We start from the raw sequence: 15,684 nt of genomic DNA on the forward strand, positions 1-15,684 counted from the left end.
AAAGGTAAAAGCAGCTGGCTTTGCTCCATAAACAGACTGTATAGCATCGATGCTAATGAGGTAGGACAACAACAATCCTAAAAAACATCATTGCTAACCCCTCCCACACGTCCCACATGCAAAACACATGTATGTACCTTTATGTATCCTTATTTGCAGCACGTTTAAAGGCAAGAAATCCAGGTGTTCACCTGTGCAATCTACATAAAGGTTTATGGACTACTATTCCAAAGCCTCCATTTCACCCTATTAACTGTCACCATCTTAAATGATGGTCTTAGGATGGGAGGGTGGAAGGCTAACTTATAGGCCAATGCTAATTAGCTTGGTTTAGCAAGCTCAGTCCGTTGACTACAGCTGCATTGTGAAGACAAAGATGCCTGCTAATAGTGGTAAGATTTAAATAAAACTCTCAATCTGAGCCAGTCCCAGACCTGGGTTAGCAACTTGACTGAGACAAAGACTCTAGGTTAGAGCAGACAAATAGTAACCTAGAGGTTTGAGTCCTTGTTCAGATGGTAGCATCATCTCTCTGACAAATGTTTTTTTTTTTTTAGATGTTTTCTGATATCTTCTACAACCTGAAAAACAGCAGTCAAAAACGGCAGAAATCAACATCTGCGCGCCCCCACGCCCGACACACAAACGAGGACTCTGACCAACCTCTGTCTGCTGTCCAGCTTTTCTGTGTCAAAACGGTTAAACGCTGCTATAAATAATGCTGCTACAGCTGCAGTAAACTCAAGATAAAAACAATTAGCATTAACACAGTTAGCATTCACTAAACAAACTGTAATGGCTTCATTAAATGTCTCATGCTCTAGTTTACACGTAAATATAAAAGGTGTTTTTATGTTGTCAGGCTGCTCATTCAGTACATTTCCTCCATGAGAAGAATATTATGAATACCAATTCATGACTAAAGCACACACATTAATAAACAGTGGTAGGCTCTCTCTTGAGCCTAAACAGAAGCTTAGCCTTGATTTTAAGTCTTCTTAATGAGTTCTGATAATTTTCTTTTACAGATAATGAAACGATATGTGACCTCTCATCCTGTGACAGCTGGGAAAGACACCAGTCCATCCATTAACCTGATTTGGATAAGTGGAAGAGAATGGGTAGATGGATTGGAGTGTGCGTGCTACAGCTTCTAGCTGGCAATCCATTTAGAAGTTAGAAGTTGTACTTGTGCTTTCTATGCTGCTTACTTAGCTCTCTGCAGCTTACCTTTGACTGGTCATTAAAAAAGGGTGGCAGAGACCACCCATGCTCATAGACCTGGGCAAACAGTGTTGTTAGTACATCCACCCTCTTCCGCTTATCCTTATCAGGGTAACGAGGGTCCTGGAGCCCATCTGCTACAAATAAGAACCTGGGCATTAATTTTGGTCACATAATTCCTAATTGTGGAGGATGAGTTAGTGGGAAAATATCCATATCTTTCGTGTATTACAGTAATATTACTAAGACTTATTTGGCGATTGACTCCCTTTTTGAGCAATTCAAGGAACTTCAGGTCTTTCACACAACTGTGTTGGCTTCAGTTTTCAGCCCCAGATGTTGGTGCATATGGACTTGTGTTAAGCTGTTGCTCTACATTTCATGGGCAACTAACTGCAATCTTCTCCTGAGCAGAGAAAAAACAACAGGCCACTCACTTAAAATAAATTTCATGTGACGCATGCAATATTGTAAGAGAATTATAAAGGGTGACAGAATACATCTGTGGACTTTGTGCTCATTAGTTCTGTCACAAAATACTAAATTTGAATGGAAGAATTTTATGAAATATAAAGGATGATCAGCTAGAAAAAGTAAGACACTGTCAATAAAATAAACTCTCACGTCTCAAGGTGAATACTTGTCTAAGAGCAAATAGTGATATAAAAACTCCAGTAAAATAAACATATTATGCTGAACTCTGGTTTGTTTTTTATAGAACACGCAACAGAGATTTAATGTAGCAGATGAGAGGAGGTTTCCCAGGAAACCATATTCCAGCTTGTAGCTGCTGTGGCCTGTCACTAAGCACTTTTTTTTGTAATTCATTACACACACTAGACACACACAGAATCTGAACTGCTTAAGTGATAATGATACATTAAAATACTGGCACACAACCCATTTTTTTTTTCATTTGTTTCTTTTGGTGTGCGGGAGAGTGATGCAGTGATGAAAGAGCATGAAAATCAGTTCAGTGATTTAGGTTTAATGTCCTGCTAGGCACACCGGTTCAAAGAATAATCACCTTTGTACATCCTCTGAATGTTCTGAGAAATAAAAATCGGTCCACTTTTCTATAGGGCTTTTCTTGTAGATCGCTGCATGTGTGAGTGTGAAGTCAAACTGCCAATGTTCTGCCAAAAATACAGAGCACAAACGGAATTGCTTTTCTTAGGTTTCGAAACGCTGCCACACAGTTTTGACTGAGCTCCTCTCTGCGCACTCTGTGTGTTCCACCACCCACCAAACAGCCTGAAGACTTGATGTGAACTCTGGCATGAGTGCAGCTCATTATTGCAATGTCACGGAGGTGGGGAGAGAATCAGATGATAGAAAATTCCATTTACATATAAAAACCTTGAGGTGAAATATAGTAGCTCATGGTTTTAGTGAGTGGATTTAAATTACAGCCTCTTTATTCTTTTACTTTCTACACTTTCATTCTGTCTTACTTAATCCCTGGAAGTCAAGGCTTTAGCAGAGAGAGACTGATTATCAGACACTCTGACACGGAGAAAAGACACTTACCATCTTTTCATTTCCTTTTTTTACCGGAACGTTATAATAACATAACTTTATATGATCACAGTATCAGTTTGGAACTGAAGCGGCATTCTGATAGATTGATCTACTTCTGCGGCGAGATGGCATTAGTGTTTATCAGACAAACTTGATGTCCTGCCAGGGAGAAGTTAGGAAAATGATGATGAGTTTGTGCATGTGCATCTGTGTTTGTGTCTGTGATACCAGAAAGACCACGTCCATGAAATATATTTCTCCTATATACCTAAGTAACGACTGCATAATTGTATGTGTGGATACGTGAATTGTACAAATGAACACTGTTATTAATTAAATGTCACTAGACATGTTAGTGGGTTAGTGAAAATGACATTTCCTGCCTGTGGCAAGTTTAAAGGTCAAACAAGAATGAATGTGTCCCTGGTGAGCGGCTATGTGGACACTTTTTGAAAGTAATATTGGAAACACTAAATCATCAGAAGAATGATTTAGAGATGAAGGCCTTGAAATGAGTTTAACAGCACCCAATTCCTGAAATACTTCTTGAATTATATGAAGACAGTGAAAACAAATGTATATGAAATTTCTGATGTGCCCTATAATAACATAAACCTGGATGCACTTTTATCACTAATTGTCAGGTCAAAGGCAGCAGGCTTCTGTATGTTCACTGGCCGCTAGCATAATTTTAGCTTAGTGGTTGCTCTCGTTTACATGTCTAATCTTCTAACAGCGAGTGACTGCCACAAAATTGGGAATAAATAAACATGTTTATGCACGTTGTTATGCAAGCCCTGACTTGGGTTCAGGAGATGAGGCTGGAGGTGAGTAAGAAGAGGAGGAAATAAGGGAGGGCAGGAAGCAGCAATGGAGGAAGAGAATGTAAAAATGTTATACACAGGTCAACAGAACTATTTGTGATCTTTAAATTAAAGGTAACTTATAAGGCTTACTACATTTATGTCTGTGGCCGTTCTCTAGCCACAGACATAAAATGCAATCAGGCTGAACTGCAATGCCCATCTTGGCATTCGGTAATCAAGAGGGTGACTTCCACAAACTGACGCCCACTTCTATGTATTGTTAATACATTTCTTCTAAGTTCATAAGAACGCATCAATTTCTTGTAAGATGTAATTACAAACTAATCATTGTACAGTATATAATTATGAGTACAATGTTCTTTTCTATTAATAAGTCAAAAATATTGGACCTTTAAGAAACTACCTGTCAGCTTCATAGTGTAACCCAGAATATAATTTGTGCACTAGCACTGCTTAACCTGAATAGAGTAAGAAGATTAGAAGCTAAAATAAAACTGCATAATCAGGAGAAGACAGCATCTGTTAACAGAAAGCTGTTAACAAAGAGTGTTACGTAAAGCATTGTCCTGCAAACAGCAATTATAATTTTCTACAAAATATGAAATTCAGATTTGTTTTTTTTACTTTTTTTTGACTGTTAGCTATTTGTGGTGTTCAGTCATCATTCATTCACCATAATCAAAACACGGTAAGCACTGGACCGCTATATTTTCAAATACAACACATTAAAATACACCACCGAGGCTCATGTCTTCTTGGAAACATTCCACAATTTCCCTGAAAGGCAAAATCCAACTCCATCTCTTCTCGTTCCTCTCATGCTTCACTCAGCTCAATCTGCACGCTCACAGCATTTTGTGAACCACAGTAAGAACCCATCCATGAGCAGATGAGAGGGCAAATCCAATCTGTTAAAAAGCCACAACTCAGCTCCACAGCCATACGGCTACCATCCAGCACTTGACCCAAATCTGGCTGTGCAGCACTGCAGTTGTGCTACCATGGAGCACTGACAGAGGCTTTTGTTTTTGGGAACAAATGTGTGTGGGTATGTTGTGCCGTGTGCATGTGTGTGTAAAACCACTGCGAGGGATTCTTGCTGTCAGCATGTGCCGAGGTGCTAATGAATAAACTTAGATGCGTTTCTTTTTATAATTCACCGCTGAGCCTGTGTGCAGTGCGCCTCCTTTTGCATCCACTTGAGCCAATGCTTAGCTCAGACCTTTGCAACAGGAAAGCACAGTGTCAATGAGCCATTAGATTACTGAAGCATAATTACAGTCTCATGGCTTCCAAAAGATTGAGAACAATGGGCATCGTTGCAACACATTCACAGTGCATGGGCTAAATATTTAGGTTATATAGCGGTTCATGAGGCTAATATGAGTGGCAAGCATTTGTAAGCCACTGGAATGGGGTGTTAAGACAAACTGCAGCAACATGGGGATGATAGAATGTAATCCTTTCAACTCTATTTGGCCACATTAGCTAATATAAGCAATACAACAGACTCTGATCATGAATATATTTTACTGGTAGATTAATAAACTTAAATAATCACTGAATTTGGATAACCCTGCTATGTAGATAGCAATACTGCTTTTGGGTTTAGCACATAATGAATACGAATACGTGAGAAAGTGCTTCCTTTAAATTGTGTTGTGTATTCGTTTTCCTAAGGAGTGGGGTTTTATTATGAAAAAAGGATCAGAAAATGGAAAGGGGAGACAACTGAGGACTCTTGATGGAGGTCAAACATCTGTGTCTAAGCACAGGGTGAGTGCTGTGACACTATGAGGGAAAGCAAAGAGAGACTGTGTAGAAAGCAGTTGCCAGATAACAGAGAAGTAATCTAACATTCCTTGCTGTCAATATTTAAGCGAATATGCTTCTTGTGGCTCTTAAAATATCTTTAGTTTCCCCTCCATCTCTTCTCTCCCTGCTGTTCTCTTTCTATTGGTTTCTCATTCTTTTCTTTGTCCATGCATAAACACATTTTCTGATTCCACATCATTTCCCTCTCTCCCCATCCCGACTCTTTTTCCCTTCTTTACTTGAACAGATAAAAGTGTCGCCGCTTTTTGACAAGACACACTCGCTGGCTTCTTCCTCAGAGAGGAAGAGAAAGTTAGCAAATGGCTGACGGAAAGAAGAGAATTTTGATATATGCTGGTACAAAAGTTCACCGCCTTTAAGCAGCCTTTGATCAGCCCAGCACCTGTCTGCCGCCCGGAGGGCCACCACGGTTCACAAGGTCAGCTATGCAATGATCTGCCACTCATTTCTAGTACATTTGAAGTATTATAGCTGTAAGGTTTGCTACAGAGCAACTGCTACGATGGTGTCAAAAACAACATTTTCATCCTGAATGAAGAGATTCACCTTTTGCCCCACACTTAGAAAGAAAGTTACAGGCAAAAGACTGCTAAATGTCACTGCGAAAAGGAACTACGTGATTTGGGCTTTTTTATCTTCATTTTCTTGCAGCTCATCTCACATCACAACAGCGAATTGGTATCAAAGGTCCTTGCTAAGGAACTGAGGGCAGATCGAACATAGATCTTCTATTTAAAGGTGGGAAAAGGTGAAGAAAAGCCACAAAAACATGGGGATATGAACTAGAAGGCTCACTGTGTCTTAAAAGAAACTGCAGGGCGCAGGTGGAGGGAGAGGTATTCCTGAGAGGGAAGTGCAGTCTGTTTGGATTACATCACATACATGTTTCTAACCTATTATGTCTCTGATCAGGATAAATGGGAAAGGAGGTGTCTGAGTATAAGCGAGGAATCGAGGGATGGAGAGCAGAGGACTGAAGTTTATGAAAAAGAAACGTTAAGTGTGAAGAGAAAGGCGAGAAGGGAGAAACAAAGGTTGAGAGGGAGGAAGGAGAGAGAGGGTAAAGAGAAGAGGGGAGATCTGGCACAGCACAATTTACTCTGGTTCCCTTTCTCTGGGAAGGAACTCAGGAGCAAATGGCAGTGTGAAATATTCAAAGGGGGACCAGGAACAGAAACATCGGCACTTAGTGACGTAACACAGCTGCAATGCCCACAGAACTCTACCCTGCTTGAAACCTTATTCCTGCATCCAGCTTTGAATTTCATTTCCAAAAGTTATGAAACAATGAGATAAATTTAGACCCAGTGAGTAAGTTTCCTGAGGAACTAATTCCAAAAATATTCTTTTGCTGCATCTCATTAGAAGGTTTGATGCATTTGTGATGCAAATTGTGAATCATGATTTCACGACAAAGAATCTTGATGAATATGCATGGAATAGGTTTGCACTCCCAGAAGCAGAAAAAGAAATGAACAGATACGGGCTATTCCTCTGTAGACCCAGGCATCTCCTGAAACTCTGACTTTAGCCCGTATACGCTCCTCTTGAAGGACTCTCACTATTACGCCTGTCCATCCCCTAACACTCTTCTCCACTGTTAAACCCAAGCTTGTCTTTCACCTAGAGCAACCCTTTAATCAAAATCTACCTGCTTGTCTCTTGTCTCTGTTACCATTCCAAGGTCACACATTCAATCATTTCCTCTTATCCAGTCAAAGTTATCCTTCTCCACACAGATCCCAAAGGACTCCTCTTCCAATATGTCCCGGGGCAAACAGAGGAGAAAGTGTGCGCTTGTGTGTGCACTTATGAGTGCATGTGTATGAAAAGGTTGTACTGTAGCATTATGGATGACTTCAGACTTTAAGTGTGTGTGTGTGTGTGTGTGTGTGTGTGTGTGTGTGTGTGTGTGTGTGTGTGGGGTGGGCTATTAAAAGAGCATGTCCCTGGGCCACGCACCTTTCATATGAGTCCTCCCCGGGGAGACAGCAAACAGAGAAAATAGAGCAGAAATCCTTTGAGGGCACGCTGTGGAAAGGAGATGTCACCGAATGGGAGATGAGTGTTTGTATACAATTTAAAAGTCAGATTTGATACCCCGTGCCCTGCATAATGGCTGATATTTCCCAACAATGAAAAGAAAAATGGTCTGTAAAAAGTCCCGGGACACTGCATTGCAAGGCTGCCGCAGAATACGTGATGAGGTTGAGGGCTAATATATGTGTGCACTCCTCTCCCACATAACCTTGTAGTCAACAAAAACACGTGCACAAACACCGCACGGACAGTACACAAATTAATGTGCATGCGTGTGCGTGCAAAATGCTGCTAATGTCACTACATTATTCTGTTAGTTTGCTTGCATGAGCGATTTGAGTGACTCATAATATCATAGTGATGTTGCGTGACCATCAGTCATATGATTAAAAGAGAAAAATATTAAGTGAAACTGCACAGAGTGAGATATCAATCCTTTGCCTACAACTGGGTTTAATTGCTACTGAGACTGAAGATTGAGAAATGACACCTGTTTGATTTCACAATTTTGCAACCCAAGGGTCACTGCAGTGGAATCAAAATACTACATACAAAATACAAGAAGCATGCAGTATTGAGTGTGTGTATTTATTAACCTTAACAAAGATTGCTAGGGTTCGGAGGTTCAGCAGTGTCTTTGTTCCGAGAGAGATTGAGGTGTTATTGAAGACAGCAGATGGCTGTAAAACATGTCACATATTATATACCAGGAGACAAGTTAAGAGCTCAGCCTCCTGCCCACTCTCTTAATTGCCACACCTCACATCATATAATACCAACACCTACAAAATGATCATGGAGGGAGAGCGTTACAGATACAGAGGGGGTGTAGATAATAAAAAATGTGTCATTTCTCAGACCGTGTGATTTGTGTTTGATAAATGAAAAGAGAAAAAAGGTTAGAAGGGTGCCCTGTTATTCCCATTTTGATTGCAAAGACAAATACAGAAATGCTGCAGAGGGCAGGAGAGGAGTGAACATAGGGTGAACATGTAGGATAGATCAAGAGAGGGGCTTGAGGGGAAACATGGTTCATATGTTCACGTACTGTTTCCTCACCTCCAGCTGTGCCGAGGCGTAAGAGTGGTATCAGTGTGAGGTAACAGGCAGTGAGCCTGCAGGTGCTGTGTTTGAGGAAAAATAGAGTGACTGAAGGAGACTAAAGAGCAGAAGATTATCAACATAAATATCACATACTGTTCTATTTACTGAAAGTGAACATATATACACATATATCCACTTCCACACACACAAACACGCACACTCTGAAAGTCTTATTAATTCACCTCTAGTCGTTCTGTGCACGCTTTACTGGGTGGTGACGATGGATGGTGGGTGGAGGTAAATGAGAGTCGATGAGTTAAAGGACAAAAAGAATGCTCCTTGCCCACCGCATTGATTCTCAGCTCCGTGGGGTAATAACCCTAATGTTGTAGGCTCTGACCTCACACACACAACAGCTTTAATTAAGAGACGAGCAGCCACAGACAAAAGGAACGATCTTATCTTAATCTCTCTGGAATTAAACATACACTGAAAATACAATGTGTAACTATGGTTCAGCAAGTAATAAGAGATTTGTTTTCTTGCACTGAACTGAAGTCATAATTGAGACAAATCACAGAAGCATTATGTAAAGGATGAGGTTTCCTTTTGCAACCTCCCAATCACGGTCTCTTTTTCTCTTCGCCTCTTTACTCCCTCACCTGCAACAATGTCTTATTTTCTGTGTAATTTGTGGTCACATGCCCTTTTTCCTGGCACAAGCAGCTGTCCGTCAGATTTGCAAGTCTGCTGCTTTAAAGCCAATTACAAAAATAACCCTTTTTTGCCTTAGAATACACATGGTTCTGGATTTCCAGTCCATTCAAACACACCGGAAAGAAACCTTTCTTTCGGCCTTCTTAAGGAAGTCACTGTGTAAAACATTTTTTAGAAAGCTGTTTTATCTTGTCAACCATCAGGATGATCTTCTAGTTTTTGAAGCCTCACTTCTATGTGAAGACCAGTGTGGGCAAAATCAGGGCAGTTTACTTGTAAAGTAAAGGAACTCTACAATACCTCAATCCAAAACCTAAATTTCACCCTGCCCCTAAAACATTATTACTAAATAACAATCAATAAAGCATATGAGGGATGATAACAGAAAGCACAATGCCTCACCATGCTCTACTACTTTAAGTAGGGGGAAAAAAAGAGGAAGGAAATTACACCAATCTGGTACTTGGAAAGCTTATGAGCTCTTAGACTGGCAATCAAACACAATCACACACATTCCACCACGCTGACTGGATGACTCATGTAAAAACAGCTTCTTCTTAGATGCAGTAAATGTTATACCAATCAACAATATGAGAAAGGGAAAGGCAGCATGCTCTAGACAAGGAAGGATATTTGCGTAGTATTAAGCTACATGCCTTCATTACAAAACAAATGAACAAAATAACAAGACCTCAGTCACACAGGCTAAGTCACCCCCCTCTGGACACTATAGAAACATGTCTATTTCCCAAATGGCTGAAATCAGGTGAAATCTGTTGAAGAGAAAGTGCTGGCCTAAAAATCTCTTTGAGTTTGCTTCGGTCACCAGCGGATTGCAACGACTGCTGGGAGTTTACGTGGAAGATGCTGATATTGTGAAGAAACCAGAAACTGAGACCACCTTCAAAGAAAAGTTCTGTTTTACTACTGAAACCAAAACACTTGAGAGGGCACAAATTTTACTCTAAAAGTGGTCTCAGTTTCTTGTATGCATGGTTTGACTATCACGTATGCTTCTGAAACTCCATGCTAGTTAAAGTATCACATTCTGTACATTCTGCCTGTCATGCTGAAGAATGCCACATTAAAACTTTTTCACAATTTGCATAATTTACACATGTGAGTGATCTGCGGTGTACTCATTTGTTTTTCACTTAAAAGGACACACATTTTCCACAAACTGTATTATTGTTGAACTGCAGTTGTCCTAATGTTAACAAACAGAGCTCACCGTGCACAGCTGGGGTAAGAGGAGCGAATAAAGCTGAACAGAGGCATAAAGGAGGACAAACTAATGTTGACACTGGGGTGTAATGATTCAAATTTTCTCCCTCTCTGTGCTTCCATACACTCTCTCCCACACAATAAATGGATGGAAATGAGAGGCAATAAAAGGATGAGATGAAATCATTTTCAAAGCCACTATATTTATTTTCCTCCCATCTCCCTCGTTAAATGCTGTGCTCGGCCGATGATAACCAACACACGCAAACACAAACATGCATGTGGGCCAGCAGCAAAGACACAATCATACAGAAGTACACACTCAGTGTTTAGACAGAAATACTGGGAAAAAGTAATGAATAAACACCAAACATGCAATATATGCAGGGCACAGACACGTGCACAAAGAGGCAGACAAATAAGACCAGAAATCTGCCCTTATTAACCTCTCATGCACATTTCCTGGAACCTTCAGGTGATGGGGTAATGCATGAATACTGACATCTTGACCCATGATGGGTGCTTCTAGTAATTTTAAACAGCACACGATCCTTTAAGTCTGCACCTACTGCAAATATCCTCATTTGAATACAAACCTTTTCCTGCAACCTTTAACCCTTAAGGCCTTGACTTTCTCTGCCTATTAACAGACTGGATTGCTATGTGTGTTTGCATGTGTGTCTGTGTTTTCTTATGTGTGTTGGATTGAAGCTAGCTTCTTTATATGAAGCTGGTTTAACATGTTTTGAATCTCAGGGTTGTATTAGCAGTTTTTGTGAACTGATCTTCAGGGAGAAGAGAGGGAAGTTGATCATAGGGGTATTTTTAAGACCTTTTCTTTGCAAGTGGAAGGTTTTACATGCAGATTTATAATAGTGTATGTTATATTACATCATTTAGCACTTACATGGTTATCCAAGTCAATTACATTTTGACTGCCAGAGACAGCTAATTAAATACTCATATACTGTTCTAGTTTCATTGCCTTTAGATAGGGCTGCCACGATTAGTCGACTATCAAAATCGTCGACGACTGATTTAATAGTCGACGCGTCGTTTTAAGCTTTGTAAGATCCCAAAAGACGCAGGAATAAGTAGTAGGATTTAAGAGTGTAATAACACACTGAAACAGAAGATGGCAGCACTGCATGTACAAGGATGCCAGCTGCCGTTAAACCCCGAAGAAGAAGAAGTAGCTCTGTCCCAGAATTCATAGCGCAGCCCAGCTCAGTTTACAACAATGGCAGCTACTTAGTTTTAATGTTACTCTTATTATTCTTTCTGGGTCACAAAATAAACGTTTAACATATTTTCTGGTGAGAATGTAGCTGTGTAAACCTCAAATTTCTTCTACACCACATATTTTCAAAAGCGCTCCGATGTTTTCGGAGACGTCTGTTACCGACTAACTCAAGTTAGCTAGCTAGCTAGCAGGAGTTCAACGCTCACTAGAGCCGGTGAGAACACCGGACTCCCGGCAAATCGTTTTCAAGCCCGTCTTTCGCTACTCAGGTTAAACATATATAAGTCACTTAGATACCTTAAAAATGTTATTGTTTGGCTTTTTTCAGTATTTTATTTGTTCCTGAGTAAATCTGTTTGGCTGAGATTAAAGTTATAGTTTTTACACAGCTGAATAAACGTCAAGCAGACAACTGATTATCAGAAGTGTGAGATGCTGGAGAATATACTCCGGTGTCCCGTTATATTATAGATAGCAAGGAGCAGACGGCTGAGTTTATTAAACTCACAGATCACAATCTGCAAATTTCATTTAAATTTAATAAACTATCATCTTGTCTTTATTTTTAGTTAGCACATACCTTAAACACTTAAAGCTGTAAGCTAATGATAGTTATATAAGAGCAGATGCACGCTGCTGCAATAAGCTGTAGGCTGTACGTCCAATGGATGCATGATCTGATTAGTCGACTAATCGCAAAAATAATCGGTGACTAGTCAACTATCAAAATAATTGTTTGTGGCAGCCCTAGTTGAAAATGAGGATCATGTCTGCAACCCCTTGCAGTCAGGGTCTGAGGGACCCAGAGTCCATGAGCAGTTTTGGACTTATATTATATGTTATATGTATATTGGATGTATTGTGCTGCTGTCCATAGTTTTCCTGCTTGCAGGTGTGTGTGTGTGTGTGTGTGTGTGTGTGTGTGTGTGCAGGTAGGACAGTTTACAGGCACCATCAGCCCTGGTGGGTGTGCCCTGCCAGGTGGCTGGCCGCACCCATGATGATGATGATGCCTCACACCTGCAGCTGATCAGTCTTGTCTGGTGGGAGCTACTTTAGAGAGTTGCTGAGCTCCCATTGATGTGGGATCGTTGCGTGAGACTTGCCGTCAGTTCTCCAGCTAGTCGGTTTGTGAGTGTGAGCTTGCCAGTGAAGTTGATTGTACAAACGGCTGCCTCTGTGATTTCCCGGAAGGAGTGCAGAAACGAGAGGGCAGCAGGCACAGAGTACACGGGCACTAGGGAGCCAACACACAGAGCACAGGCACTTGGAGAAGACACGGAGTGGGAGTCGGGGACGCACAGGGATTTATTGTTGTGTGGATTATCTTTACGTCACTGTAACTAAACGCACTGCATTCATCAAAGAGTCCAGCGTTTAGGTCCTCCTTCCCCACATCCCCACGGTCTGCCAGCGCAGCCGTGTCACTTGCAGTCAGATCCATCTTTGAGTTTAGTCCCCTGCCTCAAAGAGACCCATTGCAAATGAGGTAAACTCACTGATGCACAACCCGATACCGTCCATCTGATACCAACGTGTTGGCAATCTGTCTGCAGTTATACATTAGGTGGCTATTATTTGCAAACCTTTTCCAGTCTGTCTGTGAGTAGTTACAATTAGTCCAAGTCAGACCGTGACTGTTTGTTTCCTTGTGATCAAAAGTCTAGCCCAGAGGTTAAATGTCCAACACCCTCACAGCCTAACAGTTGGTTAACACAGCTACTTGCACGGAAACTGAAGAAACTGAAAGCAATCACCAGGAAACCACAGGCGTTTACTAGGATGGTATTGTCCTATTTTTCCTCTGCTATGAGCCATTAACCTGCATTCACACTCGAGAGATCTGCTCGTTGCACATGTCTTTGATGCTGAATGCTGATTGCTTGCGCACATGCCAGGTTCCACTTGCCTAGATAAAGCACAGGTTTATATTACTAGGTCATATATCAATCACTATTAACTCGCACTTTCATTGGCAGTCGCTTCAAACACTCACCTGGAAGTTGAGAAAGGTTAACCTCAGGTCCTGCCCACTTTGTGTCGCCAGCGGTAATTTTGCCTGTGATCCCTGAAAATTGTCAAATGTCATTCACTTTATATGGTCTCTGGTTACCACGTCACTTCCAGGGTAGACACAGCTTAAGGTGGTAAAAAAACAAACCCTTAAATTCTATTTTCCCAACAAGCACAAGTTTGGTGATGCCCTCCTCCCTAAGTGTATCCAGACTACCGTGATGAATTGATTGTCAGATGTGTTTGTGTCGGGGGAATAGCAAGTGTCCTGCTGCTGAGTGATTTATAGAACCAGACTCTGTAGGAGAGACACCTCTCTCATGGATGACAGCATGGCCACTGTCATTTGGTCAAAGGTGCAGAGAGAAGGAGATGCTTTTCTGTCTGTCTCTCTGTCTCTCAGCTGTGTGTCTGTTTGTGTTAGTGTATGTGGAAAAATGGATGATTAGGAAGGTAGGCACTTGTGTGTCACAGAGAAATGATAGAAGTGTGAGCCATACAAAGGCACTAAAATGATAGTGTATTAGCAATTGTAATTGCTGAAGTAAAGTGTCAAGTTATTGCATTTGTTATTAACCTCTGGAAATATCACCTTGAGGTTTAACAAAAACAAATAATAAACTCCAAGTCCCAGAGTCATTGTCATTATAATTAGTTGTTAATTAGTTTTTTAATTGAAAGGAAGAAAATGCCCTTTTATTTGTGTTGCATAAAAATGAGCCCTGCATGGTGTAAAAGTTTCTTTTCTCCACATGGAATTATTCAAAGCACCTCGATTTTCAGAACAAAAAGACAAAAACCAGTAGTTAAAGAAACGAAGACGACACGGTGAATCGTTTTAACACGCAATGAACTCAGGGAACTGTAAGGTGCTCTTAAAGGTAAAAACAATGAAAGTCATTCTTAGGTAGGTCTAGTCTTTGTAAGCTACATAATATGTATACGAGAAATAAAGATGATTCACAGACTGAACAATCGTACTATACTGTGTAGAGCTGTTGCTTCAAATATCCAAGTTTTGATTTCAGTACAAAACATCTCGCCATAATCTACAAAACCCAGTGAAGTAACACTTGTCATCAAATTAAAACATTACAAAGACGGCTCCCAGCGAGTAACAAGTATCATTTGTAACTGTTAAACGTACAACAACTATCGATGTTGTGCAATGAGTCGAAAACTGTGTCCACTGGGTTCTGAAATGAGGGAATGCTGTAAAAGCTGGAAGGATCAAGTGTGAAGGGGCGAGTAGTATTTGCATAAATTACAGCATGAATCCTTTCCTCCAGGTCCATCTTCGTAATTCATCTCCACCAGCCCTCCCTTCTAGCCCACACCATTGCCCTCTTGCTCCCATTATAACCAGCAATGCATGAAATTCTCTCTTTCATAAAGACCAGCAGACATTCTCTCACATGCACTTACACCGGTTCAAACGGTGACTACTTTATTAACTCTGGACTGATATTTTTAAGAGGAGGAAATTATCGAAGAGTTTACTTTCAGTGTGCTTCTTTATGTCAGCGAGAGCACAGCAGCAACACCACTGTCACCGCAGGTCAGAGATAAAAAGCAGACACAAAGAAAACCCAAACATAAGGAGGAAAGACGTTTTGAGTGATTGCAGAAAGTCTTGCCTAATTTATTTGTGTACGTAACATGTTATAAAAAGAACTTTATGTTAAAATCATTTGGTGCTTGACTTAATATCCACTATGGTAAGAAGGAGCTGTACTGCTTGTCAATACTTTGATGTGAAGCGGTGCCGACCAGTCTCTGTTTAACAAGGAACAGCTGCTGGAGGCTTTAATGGGATCATTGATTTCAATGGGTAATATTTGGTTTGCTCAGGCTTTAATATCTTTATTCTCTTTTCTTTCATATCTCTTGCTTGACTTCTACACAGCAAATCTTTTCAAAGTCAGCCTCTTATTGTCTTTCTTGTATCATGTTGTTTTTTCTCCTCAAGCATTTTATCTTAGTATGCAACACATG

At 40.6% G+C, this 15,684-nt stretch overlaps 1 protein-coding gene across 1 annotated transcript in view; it reads right to left on the minus strand.

Annotated features, from left to right (window-relative positions):
* The window catches only part of schip1 (schwannomin interacting protein 1), a 251,215-nt gene that overhangs the window by 101,097 nt on the left and 134,434 nt on the right, over positions 1-15,684 (minus strand). The gene's annotated exons all lie outside the window — the stretch shown is intronic.

Source organism: Rhamphochromis longiceps, linkage group LG14, assembly GCF_057381845.1.
Source record: "Rhamphochromis longiceps isolate RC_006_pf linkage group LG14, R_longiceps_female_GT1.1, whole genome shotgun sequence".
In the NCBI taxonomy this organism is placed as follows: domain Eukaryota; kingdom Metazoa; phylum Chordata; class Actinopteri; order Cichliformes; family Cichlidae; genus Rhamphochromis; species Rhamphochromis longiceps.